Source organism: Harpia harpyja, chromosome 3 (assembly GCF_026419915.1).
Source record: "Harpia harpyja isolate bHarHar1 chromosome 3, bHarHar1 primary haplotype, whole genome shotgun sequence".
NCBI lineage: Eukaryota > Metazoa > Chordata > Aves > Accipitriformes > Accipitridae > Harpia > Harpia harpyja.
Window position 1 is genome coordinate 81,586,802 of NC_068942.1, and position 15,595 is coordinate 81,602,396.

Here is a 15,595-nt window from a genome sequence, read left to right on the forward strand (position 1 = left end):
TATGTATCTATATATCTTTTATTAGATCTTCCATGTTAATAGATAAATATAGGGATAGCTGTAGCATTCCTACGGAAACATGTGGTGATCCTTGAGAACTGAGACATCGTTCTCAACCACATTAAAGCCGATCACAGTGTGTCTTCACAGATTCACTATGAACTTTTCAATGGGAATGGGCACTGTTAAGGAAGCGTGGGATCAACCCACTTGCAGAGGAATTGTTAAATTAACACAGTCATCCCCATTAATTTTCCCTTTAACAATTTTAGAAAAATATCATCTGTCTTCTTTGAAGGTTACTGCTACAAAGCTTGAGTTTTAATAGTCAACTAAAGTGAGAGAACCAATCTGTGCATTGCTTAAACTCTCGTTAAATGGCAACACCTCTGCTTACTCCCCTGCACAGGGCAAAGTGATCTTTGTTTGCACTTGCACTTTCCTACAGCAAAGCCCATACAAAATCTCACAATTTTATGCTCTAAAGCCAGAAAATTGTTGTGCCATAACACTTGTTCACGATCCTGTCTAGAGTCTGTCCATGTTCAGGACATGGTGTAGTGGGCATGGTGGTGTTGGGTTGACGGCTGGACTCGATGATCTTAAATGTCTTTTCCAACCTAAATAATTCTATGATTCTATGATTCATGTCAAACGCTACAAGTGACACTGACAGCTTGGGTTTTGGCATTGCTCGGCTTTCTCAAGGAAAAATACATGGTTTGAAAATAACGCTCCTTGCTATGAACACCTCCTTGGCCACCATGTCCACCTCCAAGTCCTGTCTTACCAGTTGGGCTGCCAGCCTTGGTCTGGCCGAGGCGTGCGCTGGCAGAGAAGGCTGTGCCATGCCATGCCGTGCCGTGCCATGCCATGTCATGCCGTTCTGTGCCGTGCCGTGCCTGCTTGGGATCGCAGGGCTCCCACCACCCCGGCTCCTGGTGACATGCCCCCGGCTCTCGCTCCCGACCTGGGCGCCCTGCAATCAAATGAAGACGTTTTGCCGCTTACTCGTGAGAATCCATCCGATATTGGTTTGGTCTTGTTTTACACTCTCTCATTGAGCTTGCTTTTCTTTAAATAATACCACAACCGATTGATTTAGAAAGTATACGTTTGGTTATTCAATGCCTGAAATAATAGTTTGAGCAGGGAGAAAGAGATAGGGGATTAAGACAGATTCCTGAAGACATATATTTTTGAAAATGTGAGTGCAGAAAGTATTTTGTTGTCTTGCAGATCTCCTACTGGGATGAGCTTTGTAAGCTGCAAAATAAATATACAATTTGAGCATGTTATTTATGCTGAGGGGATGAGTTTTTTTGCTTCTATAACTTCCATGGTAGTTGTGGAGTTGACCGGGATACATCCAGGGAAGGGCTTTGATACCTGGAGGGTGCTGGCTCTCCTTCACTCAGAGTTTGTTTCTGCCTGAATCTAACTAATTTGAAATGAAAATCGGTGACTTTTAATACATGTTTATGTAACTGTTTGCATCATTGGGCACAAATCAGTTCCGTTATTCCCAGTACCCAAGAGGAATTATTAAATTAAAAAAAGAATTTGCTGAGGTAAAAGAATATATAATGAAATTAATTGCATTAGGATTTTTAGTTTATTTTTTTCCATTTCATTTTAATTTACTTTTGATTACCTATTTATATAATTATCTAGAGTTACTATACTCTAATTTCCTTGACAACACGCTGTCAGGCTAATCAAAATATTTTCCTTTCGTCTATCTGAAGCCACATTTAAAACATGGGTGATTTAGAACCTAGCGAGCCATCCGGACACACTCGTCCATTATTGCAGTAATTCCCTCTGAAACAAGGGTGATAATTAAACATCTTTTTTTTTTTTGACACCTACTGGGACTAGCTACCAGCAGATTGCCTTCTGAACTGTTTGTATTTAGATAGTTTATTTGACTTAGCAATGTGGTTTTTACTGGGTTTTGCTATGGTTTGTATTTAACAGTAAAAGTGGGGATAAGCATCCTTCGGGAGTGTCAGAAAACACCACTCACGGCTGTGCAAAGTTCATCGCAGAAACAGGGCGGGAGGGTTTCCAGGTCGAAGCGAGGGTCCGAGCTAGCGAGCAGCCTGCAGCCCAACATGCTGCTATTGTAAAAAGTGACTGCTCTTCATCTTTGTTTTCATCTTCTAATGCATTGCAGAACGCTGCCAGTGGGCTATGTAGTGGGTCAGTGTGTTGATATCTGCTTCTGATTCGATTAACACCATTACCTTTATCTGATCAGTAAATTGCTTTTGTATTGAGAATGCTAAAATCAGAGCGCAAGCATCTCTTCCTCTTTACCTGACCTGTAGATTGCTGCTTCACGTGAGACAGAATCCAGGGAATATTTGGGGAATATTTAGTTGATAGCAGGTTTAGGCTTACTGAATTTTCTGTGGAATTATTGAAGTCTGTAATATTGACAATAATTTTAATGACATTTTATAAACCCAAGAGTTTCCTATGAGACTCAGAGTGGTTTAGCTGCTTTTCTGTATTTACCAGCTGGCTGTAGAAAGCAACACAAAGGTTGTCCTTAATAATGAAACTTCTAAAGGGCAAAGGAGCCTGATAATAGAACATAGAAGACCAGGGATTTTTCTTAAAGACAAATTGTTCAGCTAGGAGTAATTACATTATACAGTGTTATAACAACAGGAAAGTATCTCCACTGGGTGACATATAGTGAGATTGTAGAGCTGGAGATGTCTCTGCCTTGACCAGCTCAGGCAAGCAGTTTTGAAAAGTTTTGCTGGCAACAGAAACTGCTGGAGAGAAAAGTCCAGTGCCAGAGATATAGTGCAGGCAGACAGAAGAGGGATGCTGGAGCAAAGGAGCTGTGCCGTGCTGAGGTGGGTGTATGTGATGAAAATAATTCAGTTCTCTTTCCGTAGAGGTCCGAGCAGGAGGTACGAGCCATTTCACCGTGGATGCCAGGAGAGGCTGTTGCACTATCAGGACCTTCAGGATTCTGTGGTTGCTTTGTAACATCGAAAACAAATATTTTAAGAACAAAATGAATGAATTTAAGAAGTTAATTGAAAATCTGTAAGAATCACTGCATTTATATGTATGTTATCTATATGTCTTTCATTAAGATCATTTTATAGCTCTCCCCCCACTCCTTTATTTAAAGCTACAAACTGCACGTACAGCACACTGATGGTGAGCAGAAGTTTGTTCAGTCGAGTTTGTCCTGCTGGCATGGTAGTGTGTGATGGATGCTCCCTCCTGGGAGAATCAGGGAGGAACAGGAATTATTTAGAGCACTTTGCTTTCCGCTTAAGCCCAGACACTCCGGTTGTTGCCTTTTGGGGATTCATTCTGTGCTTAACGTTATTTTTTAACAAGCATAGGCTCTTGTCTGTGTTTCTAGTTGACGCAGCACATGGAGAGTGGCTTCCCGGTGCTGGGTTTTAATTGGCTTTGAGGATGCTGAGCTGCAGTATCTGCCAAGCCTGCTGTGATGGAGCATCTAGCCACCAAGCAGTCTGTATGGCTGTGCTCCTCTTTAATTGAACAGTGACAAATAACTGTTTTAAAAAATGAGGCGCTAACTAAATGGCCATAGAGTTTACTTGTTGAGTGAGTGTAAAAGCTGCTGTTCATGTGCTTTGATAGCGCTCAGAGCCCTCAAGCATGTCTTGAGGAGATGGCACAGCTCTGCAGTATGCATCCAGGCCCCGTCCCTCCAAGGAGTTATTAAGGATGTGGTCTTCTCCTCATGGAAATTTCTGGTTTGTTCACTTAGAAGAAAAAGTATTTACTTGATGAGAGATAATAGCAAGGAACCTGGTCTGATTTGCAGTTCTTGTAAGACCAGTCTAGATAATTTTGGCAGGATAAAAGGGACTTGAAGTGGTTGGTCCCTTTCCTGAAAGGAGGAAAGCCCTTGAGGACAATGGATTCAGTCTATGGACAGTCCTGCTGCCAACCTTTGGCAAAAAGAAAGACTCAGAAGGTGGCAGAGAAATACTGCAATGTATATAATAGCTACTTCTCTTGGACCACCGGATCCAAAGGAAGGAAAGATTAAAGTATTCCTTTCATTACCATGCATTCTCCTGCATGTTGCCCAAATTTAGAGAGCACAAAGGTGGTGAACAACTATTTAGGTACATCTGGGCATGGCATGTGCAAGCACATCTGCCATCTGAGTTCCACGTGCCAAAGAAGGAAAAGAAAGAGTTGAGCCCATCTGTTCTTCTTCCCTCGCACCCCCCCCTCCCCCCCCGCCAGTTTTCATGAGCTTTTTCCAGGCTGGCAATGAGAGGACACATTCCTGGTCCAAGAACAGCACATCATTCTAGTACCTCAGAGCATCAGTAGCAATTTTCCCATTGCTGAAGGGAAAGTCTGAATAGACATCTGAGCAGAAAAATAAGAGATGTGTGGAGCCTAAACAAAGGTCCATTTGAAAAGCTCGTTTATGGTTACCACAGTCTTGTATGGCAGAGTAAGTTGGAAATTAGGGATACAGCTAGAGCAGGGTGTAGTCAAGAGGAATAGGTAAGAGTCTATGGTCGCTTCTTGGCAGAAAATGGGGGCATACAATTCATGCTTGAAGATACAGACCTGAAAGCAGAGGAAGAACAAATGAAGTTAATTAATTTCAGCAATCCCGAGCCAGTTATGGAGGGGTTCTACAGCTTCTTCTGCAGGACCATGTCCATGCAGCAAGTATGCAGCCTTTACCTGGCAGAGCAAGTCCAGTTACCTCCTGGACCCCTAAAGGGCCCACATTGTCTGTTGCAGTGACCAAAAGGGATAGTATTATATTAAAAATACAAGGACGTTGACATGTTTGTGTTCTTTGAGTACAGCTCTTGGACACACAGGCATGTGTTTTCAGTGAATTAGGGCTCAGAGTCCACCTTCTTCTTGGTGGTGCTCAATAACCCAGACCATTGCATGGCCCGGCGCCTCTGTGGGACCATCTGTCTCTCCAGTCCTCTTTCCTTGGGGCTTGCTTTAATTTTCATAATATTCCTGCAATAGGGCTGCCAGACTCTACCCTGTATGAATCACCAGAACAGTGTTACACATTTCTGTCAGATCCTGCTTCTTGTCACCTACCTTGTCACTAAAGTTAAAATAAAGTCATGTCTCAGGCACAAGAGGGTAATTTAATTGTAGGAAAGCAGGACACAGGAGAAACTTCTTTGGCATTTTAAGCATTGGTTAAAGAGAAGTTGAGAGAAACCAGCACAGCAAATGCTAGAAAAGTTACTTGAGAAAAAAGTGGAGCTTGGTTTAATGACATACCAGGGAAGCCAAGAAAGTCAAAAAGGGAGAGGGAAGGTCCTGTCAGGTGAAGAGCGAGTCACAAGAATAGAGGGGTGTCATTTTTGTGACTATAGAGTGAAAATGGAAATCGTTATTTAGTGAAGTATTTAGAATGAAAGTCAGTTATGAGAAATTTATTTATTTTAGCACACTCAAGGCCCCCACCTGATGGGTAATAATTCTCCAGATGTTCCTTCTGTCAGGATCACGGTGCTGTCATCACACAACCTACTGCAAAGGGAAAGATGTTTGCAAGCTGGGTATTTGCATTTGCTTAACTATAGAGCATGTAAAATAGCTATACATCAAAATGCATACAAAAATTGTATTCAGAACCATTCAAAAATAATTACATCTGTAGTAATGGATTTCAGAGGAGAAAGTAAGAGAGTTGAAAATTCACATGTGTATTGGAATATTTCTAATGTTTTTTTCATGAAAAATTTTAAGTCTTCTACAGAGGGATATAAGCTGTCCCCGAGATTTCACAGTGTGCATTTCTTTTTGGAAGTCTAAACAAGGCTTTGCTTTTTTTGTGTTACATCTGCACTTGTGAAATGAGGCAGAGAGTTTGGCAAAAAAAATGAGTGCAACATGCAAAGGCACGTTTCTTATTGATTTTCTTGGGTTTGGTAAATTGAATTAGAGAAGCAATGGTTCTGTTTTACAATTTTCAGTTTGTAATACTGGTACCTCCTATGCTTATTCTTCATAAGACTGAGGCTTGATTTTCAAAATAGCAAGCTGAGGGCTGTCATCTGAGATTTGTACCAAGGTCTTTTAATTGCCATTTAAAAATGGTTACATCTCCCAATCTTCAGATAGATTAGGCAAATGCTTATGTATAATTCTGAAAAAATATTCTACTGATTACATCTTAAGAAATTCAGAGGTAAAAGTTATACACATAAATACATCTTTTTCTGTCAGGTCCTGGCGTTCTGACTTCGATCCCAAAGATGCTCCCGACTGTAACCACTCTCCCTGGTCTGGGAGTTGATCTGCGTGACTCCAGCGTAGCTTGTTTTGGAGGCTGTGGGCTGTATTTTCTAGAGATGCAAACAGAAAACATCCCAGGCAGAGCCGTGCCCATTCGCATTACCACAAAATGCGGACTGTAAAACTAAACTCCTTTCTTCACAAAAATTTACAGGCAAGATCTAACATATTCATTTGATCCAAGCAATTACTGCCTGCCTGGACAGCCTTGGTTTGATTTTTGTTATATAAGCATAAACTCCTGCTATTTCATTACTAATTTTAATACCTAATTCATATGAACATTTTAGTCTGGTTTCTTAAGGAAACAAGACACGCAAGAATGTCCTAAAGTTACTGCCTGTGATTTCTAAACCCAGCTCTTCATTTTGGTCAGATCTGATGGGGCAGAGAGGTGCAGCAGGCAAGGAGGGTCCCACCAGTGTTGTGAAAGTATGTGGACTGCTCAAGGAGAGAGATGTAATTATAGAAAAAAATTGAAGGGTAGGATCACATTAATCAAAAAGAAAAAAACATGGACCTGGGGCAGACTGTATGAATTCCCTAGCTTCATAGCAAGCTCTGCAGCCCGCCCCTCCTGGGATATCTTGCATTGGGGCAATATCTATTCTTTCTCTTCAGGGTGTCTCAGACACATGTATACATTTCTCTGTGTATGTTACAGGAGCCAGAGATCTCTATTGCCAAGTCCCCTGCTTGAAGCAGTGACGGTGATGGAACCTGAGGCTTTCGTTGTACGTTTCCCTTCAGTGAAAAAAATACATACTTATTTGTACTTAGGAGCATATGCTTTCACCCAACACTGCCAAAATCAAGTCCCACGCTGTAGCCTCAGCCTGTGCATGGTGGTCACACTCAGCTTTCATTTATTCTGTCTCAGCAGAAAAATCTGCAATATGAATTGATTACTGCTGACAAATGCAGTGTATCAGACAAACTTCAGGAAAGACGCAGGAGAAAATGGAGTGAACTGAAGAGCAATTTAGTGAGTGAAATTACTCAAGCTGGAGGAATTTGTTTTAGTAAACGAGTTATTTTCTTTTCACTACATTTAGACCCTTGTGGTAGGGTTGAGACTCCCCTTCCTGGTGCACCTGTGCGTGCAGCCAGAGCCTCGGGCAGAGTGCCTGAATTGCACGACTCATCACCATCCAAACAAGGATGTGCTTTTCTTTAAATTGTCCAGCCGTCTGTGGGCACCCCTCCAGCAGAAGCTGGGCCCTTGATGAAAACGTGCTCCACTTACAGTACAAACAGCAGAACAGCAGATAAGATGGGATGTGTGTTTTCGTGACTGCTTTTTCACCCTGCTGCTCTGTGTAGTTGTCCAATGAATGCAAACAGCAGGCAGTCTGGATTTCGATGCTGATCAGATCCAGGTCTAAAATGAAAAATATGATTGCTTAGAAATATTTTTCATTACTCTGCCTTACTCTTTATATAAATTCCTGTAATGCAAGACTTTAAAAAAAAAAAATCTGTAAATGACAGCAATGGTTTTCCTGTTAGTGTTGATTTCATATGATGTCATACAGTTGTTCAGAAATGTTAAAGGATTTGCAAAAATGAAAACTAACAGAGAAACAGAGCAATGAAACTTTGAAAACTGAAGATCTACATAAAAATTCTGGTATATGTCCTTAGGCAAACACATGACATATGAGAGTTGTGTGTCTGGCATGCAGCATGCTTTTTGTCATAGTAAAATATAGCGTAAATAAGTACTTGAAAAGGCCTTTGAGCATTACAGAAACTTAATTCTGATGAAGGATGCATCCTTTTTAGTGAAGATAATTTCTGAGCAGCATCAATGCCTAAGAATGATAAATAAATTGCACAGTATATTCTAGGTAGTCTGTTAAAATATGTTAGGATATCAGGATAAAACTTAGCAATAGCTGTGCTTGCTCAAGGTGTAGGTCCATTATCCCAGGAGTTTATCGGCACCCTAGACAAGCCATGGGTGCTGAAGGAGAGGTGCAGCCCAAAGAGGAATGGAGGTGGAAGGTGTCTGAGACAAAGGTTGTCCCTCAACTGTGCCATTTTGTGACCCCTCACGTACCATTCTTCCCTGAACTGGTTGAGTTCCCTTTGCACTGTTTGCACTTTTGAGCTTCGTATCGTCCCACGTCAGCGAGTTCACCGCTGCCACTGCCCCTTGCATGGAAAGTGAGCATCTGCCCTGGCACACGGCATTCACGCACACAGAAGTAGCTTGAAGAGCACTATTCCTGACACCATCAACTGTCCCAAAATTAAATAATGTCAGAATAGAGCTGTTTGTCCCGCTGAACAAATATTGCTCACTGAATGAGCTTCATCTCTTTCCCCGTGACTGTTCCATATGTGTCCATACGTCGTCTTTGTTCTCTCACATTCAAGACCTGTTCTAAAGAGAGATTTGCTGCGTTCTTCCTGTACCAGTAGGATACATCCGTGCCTTAGTTCACGGGCTGTAATGAACTTATTTTCACAGCATTCCTCTGAGATAGTTTTATGAAAGTGAAACACAGAGAAAGGTCAGAAATATTCACTGCTAGTCAGGCTGCTTTGGGAAAGGGATTTTACCCCTGCGTATTTAAAGGCAGCATCAAGATTCACCCTTAAAGATGCTTCGCCTGAAATCTGGACGTCCGATTGCACTGAGAACAGATGCTGTCACTCTCATTCTGGACATTTTTGTGCAGTGTTTCCCCTCACCACCCTCCTGAGACATCTTTCCATTTCCATAGGCTTTGCATCTGGTGTCATGGCCAAGTTACCTTCAAATTCAGTGCTGCGGCCAGGTGACAGGAGGGCAGCAGCAGCTCTCAGCAGAATTAAAGAGCATGGCAAAAGAGCTTAGACTCCAAGGGCTAACAAACTCAAACAAGAACATGGAGCTTCACTGCAGAATACTTCATGGCGAAAAAAGTCCAGTTACCGGTTTTTCTGTTAGCCAAGTGTTGAGTATTTGCTGTATTTCTGGTCTTTGGTAACAAATGGAAGTGCTGTTGTGTGGCCACATCCCTTAGCACCTCCCCTCTGCGCTGGGATGAGCAATTCTGGCAGCCTGTAAAGGGAGTATTTATCTTCTGAGCTTCTTGACCTGTTTCTAAGGCCGCTCAGGTTGAATAAGTATCTGCACGTCTAGATGGTGCATGAACTGAAACTATTAAATCTGTTTGAGGTCCGCCTGGATTTTCCCTAGCGCTGTTAATGAATGCATTTACAAAATGAGTGCTGCAGATCTTCAGATGTAAAAAGTAAAAATGAAATTAATTGTTTACTTACCAATGATCAAAGCTGAGACTTCACCAGTATTACTCCCTGTGAGCAGTCTTAACGACTGCATAAGGGACAGCTGGAGCAGGACAGACCCCAGCACTGGGAACTCTTCAGACCAGGGCTTCCTCTTGCTGGGATGCTCCTTTGGCTCCTGCCTCCAGGTTTCTGTAAAACAAGCTATTACCTTTGTATAGTCTTACCTTTGTATCGGTCTTAAACTAATAGATTAGGAATCCCAGATGTCTGCTAGACACTTGGGTATTTTTTGCTGGGCATAGTCTCTCTGTCTCTCACCATAACTTCTGTCATTACTGAAGCAAATATATGTAATTTAGGAAAAAAATCAGTGTAAAAAATACATTTTACAAAAAAGAAAAAAAAAAAGAGCAGTGACATTATGAAACGAAACCTGTTTCTGCTCCACAGTGATGTACTGTTACTGTCTCTGTTCATCCAGCTGAGGCCAGGAAGTATTTCTTTGTTTTTAAGAGTCCTGTGCGAATTTTAGTTGCAGTTTGGAGAGAAGAGCTGGTAAATCAGCATTATCCTTTTTTTAATAATGCAATTAGGTTGGCAATTCGTTAAACACAGGTTTTGCTTGCTCCTAGGTGAGGGTTGTTTGTAGCTAAATCAGAACATACTAGTCAATGTGTACTAAGTACCCGCTTTCGTCAAATAATGTGCATTACAAAAATTATAATTGTTGGGATGAGAGTGATTTGCTCCTATAGACAACTGCTTCATCCATTCTTTTGCTGTTAGTGAATTCTTTATTCTCTGAAACATACATATGTTTAAATTGCGCACAAACCATATTGCCTTTCAATAAGCAAATGAGCACCCTACTGCAATGCATCTGTGTTTTCAAGCTGATTTAAAACATCACATTTACATTTTGAGAACTTCATTAAACATCTAGTGGCTATTTCCTTTCCTCTCGTGCAGCAATTGTCTTAAGTATTTAAGAAATGGTTTGTTGAAACATTCATATCTGACAGTTGAGCTCTTATTTATTGGCAAAAATTCATCCTTACTTAAAAAGTTAAGCAAAATCAGTATGTTCACTTTCCTTAGAAATGCACTTTGGCATCATGCGCTTGTCTTATCACATTGTTACTCCTTGATCTATTTATGCAGAGACTCATGTAGGTTCCTTAAAATGCAGCCTTGTTTTTCCAGTTCATTTACCAAGACAACCCCGCTTGTTCATAGTATTGACTAAGCAGCGAAGCTCCAGCGTGCCGTGCTTTAAAAGGGTTGGGTTTGTCATCTTGATTGCAGCTACAGTCATTAATTTGTCACTGTGTAATTATTTTGTATGAAAAAATATGGTCATTCGTAAATAGCTTTTAGAAATCACAAGAAAATGAGTTGCTTCAGTAGTGACAGGAGTGCATTATCTGTCGTTCGAGATCCATCTGGAGCAGGTTGTAGCATTGTGGGATACTCACTAAGTCATCACCACTGAAATAATGAAATGTGTCTTGGGATAGACAGGTTCTTGATCATGGGAATTTAGTTGTTGGTATAAGCATGAAGTGTTTAATTTAAACTTAGGAACTTAATCTTGATGCCACTTTGATAATTATATCTCTCGTTACCCTGATAAAAATAATGGTCTGCCTATTGCAGATAAACCTGCTGCTTAATATGCAAAACCACAGCCGTGCTGTTGGCAGTAGCGTTGCTGGAAGTGCCCAGCTTGCCCGCGACGCGGCTGTGCCGTGTGCTTTGAAGTGTGAGAGTAGGCACCAGCCCAGTTTCCCAATACGTGAACATTGAATTTGATATGTCACTGAGAAGGAACGAGAAAACTTTCTCTGAAAACTAGCTTTAACGTGGGTTAATAATTAACCCACCTTTTGTGAATGCCTGACAAAATAGGGATTAAAAATTGACAAACTCTTTTGGTAGATGTCTAGCAGTAGCGAAAGAGCAGGAGAACCTGCCCCGCTGGGGTTGAGAACAGTGCAGCTCCTGTTTAATCCCACAGACTTTAGTGAATTCATCTGGGAGTCAGCCAATTTTAAAGTCTGAAAATGGATTCTCTTGGATTGTATCACATTTTAGCCTTTAAGTAGGAAAAAATAAAAAGATACTGACTTGAATGCAGTGTCATCACATTCAAGGTTGTGACTGATCTGAGTCCACAGATTAAAGAAGTGCACATTGTGACCCTTACCAAGAGAAAAATCATGCTGCCTACTTTCAGTCAACGGGTGTTTCCATTAAAATGCAAGCAGAGAGGATGCACCTCCAGTGGGTCAAGCCAAACATGGCATGGTAGAACCTAACAGGGTTAGGACTTCATGGGTGATGGTAGTGATGAAGATACTCACTGTGCGGTGGGGAGATCAGGGCCACCTATTACAGCCCTGAATCCATTTTTATTACCAAGTCCCACAAGAAGAAAAATAATTATTTTTAAGAAGGTTTTTATACTTGTCTTCTTAGTAGCGTTGACATTTTTATTAAAACTGTAGATAACTTTGTTTCAAGAAGAGTTCCAAAACAATACAGAAAGCAATAGCCCAAACAGACAGGTGATATTAAACGTCAATATGATAATCAGAAAACATTAGCTTTTTATTCTGCTCAGGTGAGCTTTGATCCTGGAGCAGACAGACCTCAACCACAGAGAAGGAAAGGTGGCACTGGGGGTGCTGGGCAGGGTCTGGGAGCAAGCGATTGCCGGTCCTGAAGTGTCGATGGGGAATACGGTCAGCGTGAGGTACAGCCTCTTGTCGGTGAGTAGACTTAGCTGATGGGTACAACAGTTCATCTATCGCTAATAGCAGACTGGTATTTGCTTTTTTGATTGAAATCGTGGAGTGAGGATGCATTCAAACTAATCAGCAATAAAACTGGCATGTGCGACACCATCAGAACACCTGTTCTGTATCAGAGTGTAACTCAGGAGACTATAAATCCTCCTGCAGGTAGCATTTATGGAAAAAGCAGTGCAGAGTACAGGGAGTTTCCATTTCTCAGGGTCACTGTTGCACACAGCCTTTCATTTGTAACTATCCTGCTCAACAATCGAATTGAAGGATGAGGACAACTTTATGTGTCTTTCATCATGGCGAACTGCATAGATTTGGTCACCCTCTACTTGCTTCTGAAGGTGCTGAGGTCTGCCAAGACGTTGTCTGCACATAAGGAACATTTTTCTGTCTCATTAGTAGCTCTCTGAAGAATATTCTGACATTAATGTATTTCAGCTTTGGATTTGGATTTGGCTTTGGAATTAGTGACCCAGATTCTTCCAATTTTTTGTATTTCAAAGCATCCTTGTACGTGTCCCCTGGTCAGCCTTTGGAGATGGCCAACACTCCATTAGTTGCTTTCATTAACCGTTCAATGATAAAGTAGAGTTCAGTTGTGGAGGGAGCCTGAAGCTCATTAAATAAATTAGCAAACTCATATAGCATAGCATGCACCAGGTTAGGAGCATAGGCAAATTCAGGATTTTGTGCTAAAGGGCCATGAAACCCTACGTGTTGAATTGCCTTGACGTTTTCTTGTATGTTTTCAGAGTGCATACAAAAATGGTTCCAAATGTCACTCAGTGTTTCTATACTCCTGAAAGTTAACCCGCCCAGAACAAACCCACTTTTGGACCTCACCTTCAAGCTCTTGCTTCACTGAGCACATGTTCAGTTTTGCTTGAGCAGCTGTGAATATCTTTGTGCTTTTCCATACCGGGTCCCAGGTGGGTGACAGCAGTGGCTTCACCTGCAGCTCTCGGTGCAGCTCTCGGTGCAGCTCCGTGCCGGCAGCTCCTCAGAACATTTCTGGTGCTGTCTGGGCATCACGTGGAGGTGTTCCCTTTCCATAGTTTGTCTTTTACCAAAGACAGATTCAGGTGGCTTTTTATAAACGATAACAGTTAGTGAATCCCGAGTTGCACAAACATTCAAGCAGTGATGAGCAAGTGCTTCCAGCTCTCTGATATTTACTGTCAGCAGGATGAAAGCAAATGAAACAAGTGAGACTTTCCCGAAGCAGACGCAAAGGGTCTGCGGCTCTGATCGCCGTGGCGGCTGCTCTGCTCCTCAGCAGGCGATAGCCGCGTTCCCTGTACCGCCGGCAGCGATGCAGCCACGGTGACCTAGAAAACGATCGGCTCCGCTTTAAAGAAGTATTAAAAAGTCAACCGGTACCTGTAAACCAGAGAGTAACTTGTTCAAGCTTGTTATTTGAAAGATTAAAGCTCCTACCTTTCCTTTATTTTCCGCCTACAGATGTCTGCGGTCCCAGTCAGTTGATAATGAGAAAGTGTCTTCAAAGAGCCCAGAGCAGGTCACTTCTCTGTACGCTTCCTTCTGGTCACCGTTTGGCTTCATTGTATATTTAACTTCTGTTTTCATTCAGCAGTGTACAGGGTCAGATGTATTCAAATACATATTATGTGCTTGTGAAGGGAATTTCTGTGAAGGTTGCATGGTCACTGGCTGCAAAATGGAGTATGTAATTTTCTGTCCGGGCCATAGCACAGTTCTCATTCCCATACATGCACAGGTATGGATCAAATTTGCCACAAAGGAAAAAGTGAACGGGGATAAATTTTATTGCCTTTCTGATTAAAGGAAGTCATGCATATTATAAATCCAGAATTTACTTTTTGTCCCCGTGTCTAAGGTTGTTAAAAGCAAAGAAACAACAACCTCCCAGCTATGAAATATTCTAAATTACAGTTTGCTTAGCAAATGGACTGAAGTATCCTAGTTCATATCTTAAAAGATGTTTTTATTATTATTCATTTGTATGGAAAAACAGAAGGCAGTGTATTTTATCTTCCAATTAACAATTTTTTACCAGATATTTGTCCTGTATTTTGATTTTGGTCTGATAAAAATGACCTCTCTCTTCTCCTGGGTTACCATTTTCCACCCTGCCTTTAAAACCTGAGATGTAATACGTATTTAAAGAGGACCTAGCTGTTGGATCATCTAGCTTCCAGCTTTCACATACTAGCTTTCCTTAAATTGTTCCCGTCTCTTGCTTCTTCAAATATGAGGCCATAAATTTGGATCATGGACAGATGTTTCTGACATCTGAACCACTCATCCATCAATTTATAGCCCATAAAACCTGTGTCTATAACATTCTGTATCTTTGGACTCCGAGCTCCTAATTACTAAAGACTCGGGGACTTTTAGTTTCCTAAAAAAGAAAAAAAAAAGAAAGAGAGAAAATTTTTTTATGCTTTTGTGTATACCACATAAAACCAATTATACAACATGGTAAACACAAAATAAGTAAAATGAATGGTAGGACCAAATACACAATGATTGTTAATGTAATCCTGCAAGAAGAAAGTCGATTTACACGCCTGCGATTGTTCTTATGGATTGGAAGTTAGCTAATTGAAAAAGATTGTGCCCTCTGTTAAATGTGCTTTAGATACTCTGTTTTCCAGGCAGAAAAGAGGGAAAGAAGAGGCAGCAGAGGCAGGTCCTGCCCAGCAGAAGGGTGGCCACGTGCTCCTCCAGCAAACATCTCCAGCCCCATAACGGTGTCCAACCTCACTCGGGGAGCTGTGGCTCAGAGAACGTCCCCGGCTCCAGCGAGCTCTGGGCTGTGTCTGACCCCAAACCTCACGGCGTGTCTGCTCCGGGCTCTCTTTGACCTCTTGGTCCCTGTTGCCTCAACAGCAGCTGGCATCCGAATTTGCAAGAGAGCAGAGAGCAGGTACCAGCTCAGCAGGGAAACAAATGTGGGCTCTCGGCAGTTCCACTGATTGCATGTGAAAATATTAAATAAGAAAAGAGATGTCGTCAAGAGCAGCGTTACATGATGCACAGTGGAAAATAAAATGACGAGCGTGGTAGAACATGTTTTGCAGCTGGCCTTGTTGTTTTTTGCCTGAATTCCAAATACTTGTCACTGTGAGTCATTTCAGGGCCGGAACTATCCTTTGAAATTAAGATGACACAGGAGCCACCTACCTGATAAGGTTTATGTTCAAAACCAGATAGCTCTGATTATATTGCTGGGCAAAATTGCTAAAGAAGAGCAG

General features: G+C 41.6%; 1 protein-coding gene across 1 annotated transcript in view; it reads left to right on the forward strand.

Moving 5' to 3' along the window:
* Positions 1 to 15,595, forward strand: part of MDGA2 (MAM domain containing glycosylphosphatidylinositol anchor 2) — a 386,375-nt gene that overhangs the window by 334,019 nt on the left and 36,761 nt on the right. The window lies entirely within an intron of this gene.